The sequence below is a fragment of the Eumetopias jubatus genome, unplaced genomic scaffold (genome assembly GCF_037043125.1).
Source record: "Eumetopias jubatus isolate StellerSeaLion01/CBP00866 unplaced genomic scaffold, mEumJub1_p1.0 scaffold_11, whole genome shotgun sequence".
NCBI lineage: Eukaryota > Metazoa > Chordata > Mammalia > Carnivora > Otariidae > Eumetopias > Eumetopias jubatus.
In genome coordinates this window covers 61,167,148-61,170,148 of record NW_028274817.1, presented here as the reverse complement: position 1 = coordinate 61,170,148, position 3,001 = coordinate 61,167,148, and positions in this window count along the sequence as shown.

Here is a 3,001-nt window from a genome sequence, read left to right as displayed (position 1 = left end):
ATTACATTATTTGCCTAGAGTCATATAGCTAATATTACCAATAATGCCTATTCAGATTCAATACAATGCCTGCCTTTCTAAAATCTCACCACAGGGGCATTAGGCTTGTAAAAATTTCCCAGATTTTTTTCTTTTTTCTTTTTTTTTCTTTTTTTAAATTTAATTTTATTTATTTACATTCAATCAATTAACATATAGTGTATTATTAGTTTCAGAGGTAGAATTCAGTGATTCATCTGTTGTATATAACACCTAGTGTTATATTACATCATTACATCATGTGACCTCCTTAATGCCCATCACCCAGTTACCATATCCCTCATCCCATTCACCTCCAGCAACCTTAAGTTTGTTTCCTGTGGTTGAGTCTCTTTTGGTTTGTTTCCCTCTCTGATTTTGTTTTGTTTTCTTTTTCCCTCCCTTCCTCTATGTTCCTCTGTTTTATTTCTTAAATTCCACATATGAGGACTTGGGAAAAGATGGCAGAGATGTAGGGGACTCTATTCTAACCAGTCTCCTGAATTGAGCTGGATATCTACCAGACCACTCTGAACACCCATGAAATCAACCTGAGATGTAAAAAGATCTATCTGGATCTCTACAAAGAGAATATCACAGGCAGTTGGATTCAAATATGAAGCAGGGAGCTGTGATTCCAGGGAGAGATATCAGAAGATAAATGGAAGGAGGAGGGAACTGTTGGGATTCTGCACCACCGGTTCACAAAAGAGTCCCACCCTGGGGAGGAGACACAGACTCACAGAGCAGTAGCGGTGGGGAAAGGGCTTTACAGCAGACCCCCAAACTGAAACCTGGAGTGGAGGGGCTGTGCACACAAACTGTGGGTGGCTGGCAGTTTTAGAAGCACAAAGGGCAGAGACATGCCGTGACCAGGAGGCAAGGACTGGGAGTGCTGCTAAGGGGCACAGAACCCAGGAAAGAGCAGTTTTTAGCAACATACACAGAAACAGAGATAATGTGGCCTGGAGAGCTCACTGAAGAACAGACTGCGATCTCTCTCTTCTGAGGCAGAGGGTTGAAAGCAGTCTATTCTGCTCTGACTCTCGGAAGAGAGGCAGAAAGCCACCAGGGAAAGCCGCCACAGAAAAAGACTTCAAAAAACCGGTTTTCCCTGAGCCCATCCCCCACCATAGGGGGCAGGGCAACTCTGCCCAAACAGGGTTGCCAGAGTAACAGTAGGACAGGCTCCTCTCCCAAAAGACAGACTGGGAGAACAAGAGGCCGAAACATTAAGGTCCCTATAAAACAGGTGCATCTTGCTTGGGTTTTGGTCATAATTTGGACTCTGTACATTCCCTCAACCACCCATCAACAGAATGAGTAAGAGGAGGAACCCCAAAAGTAGGAAAGACTCAGACACTTTGACTTCTGCCACAGATTTACAAATGGATAGAGATATAACCAAGATGTCAGAAATGGACTTCAGGGTATCAGTTATGAAGATGAGAGATAGAATGGAGAAACTGATTATTGGCAACATAGAGTCTCTAAGGGCAGAAAGAAAAGTTGAATTGGCAGAACTTAAAAATGCTATCAATGAAATCCAATCTAATCTAGATAATCTAAAAGCTAGGGTAAGTGAGGCAGAAGAATGAATCAATGACCAGGAAGACAATTTAATAGATAAAAAGGGAAAAGAGGAGGCCAGGGAAAAACAACTCAGAATCCATGAAAATAAAATCAGAGAAATAAGTGACACCATGAAGCATTCCAATGTCAGAATAATTGGAATCCAGGAGGGAGTGGAGAGAGAGAGAGGACTACAAGATGTATTTGAGCAAATCATACCTGAGAACTTCCCTAATCTGGGGAATGAAACAAACATTCGTGTCCTAGAGGCAGAGAGGACCCCTCCCAAGCCCGAGGAAAACAGACCAACACCCTGGCATGTAATAGTAAAACTCACCATTCTTAGAACCAAGGAAACCATCTTAAGGGCAGTTAGGGGGAAGAGATTCCTTCCATACAGAGGGAGGAACATCAGAATAATGTCAGACCTATCCACAGAGACCTGGCAAGCCAGAAAGAGTAGGCAAGACATATTCAGGGTACTAAACGAGAAGAAGATGCAGGCAAGAATACTTTATTCAGCAAGCCTGTCATTTAGAATGGATGGAGAGATGCAGAGCTTCCAAGACGAGCAGAAATTGAAAGAATATGTGACCACTAAGCCGGTCGTGCAAGAAATATTAAGGGGGGGTTCTATAAAAGGAGAAAGACCCCAAGAGTGATATACAACAGAAATTTAGAGGGACAATCTATAAATACAACATCTTCACAGGCAACATGATGACAATTAATTCATATCTTTCAATAATCACTCTCAACATGAATGGCCTAAATGCTCCCATAAAACAGTACAGGGTTGCAGATTGGATAAAAAGACAGGATCCATCCATATGCTGTCTACAAGAGACTCATTTTGAACCTAAGGATACATCCAGACTGAAAGTGAAGGGATGGAGATCCATCTTCCATTCCAACGGATCTCAAAAGAAAGCTGGGGTAGGAATTCTTATATCAGACAATTAGATTTTAAGCTAAAGACTACAATTAGAGACACAGAACAACACTATATCATTCTTTTTTTTTTAAAGATTTTATTTATTTGTCAGAGAGAGACAGAGCACAAGCAGGGGGAGAGGCAGAGGGAGAAGCAGGCTCCCCGCTGAGCAAGGAGCGCGATGTGGGACTCGATCCCAGGACCCTGGGACCATGACCTGAGCCGAAGGCAGCCGTCTAACCGACTGAGCCACCCAGGCGTCCCAACACTATATCATTCTTAAAGGTTCTATCCAACATGCAAATCTAACAATTGTAGATATCTACACCCCCCAAGATGGGAGCAGCTATCTAAATGAGCCAACTGTTAACCAAAATAAAGAGTCATATTGATAATAATATGTTAAATGGAGGAGATTGCAATACTGTACTCTCAGCAATAGATAGATCATCTAAGCAGAAAATCAACAAAGAAACA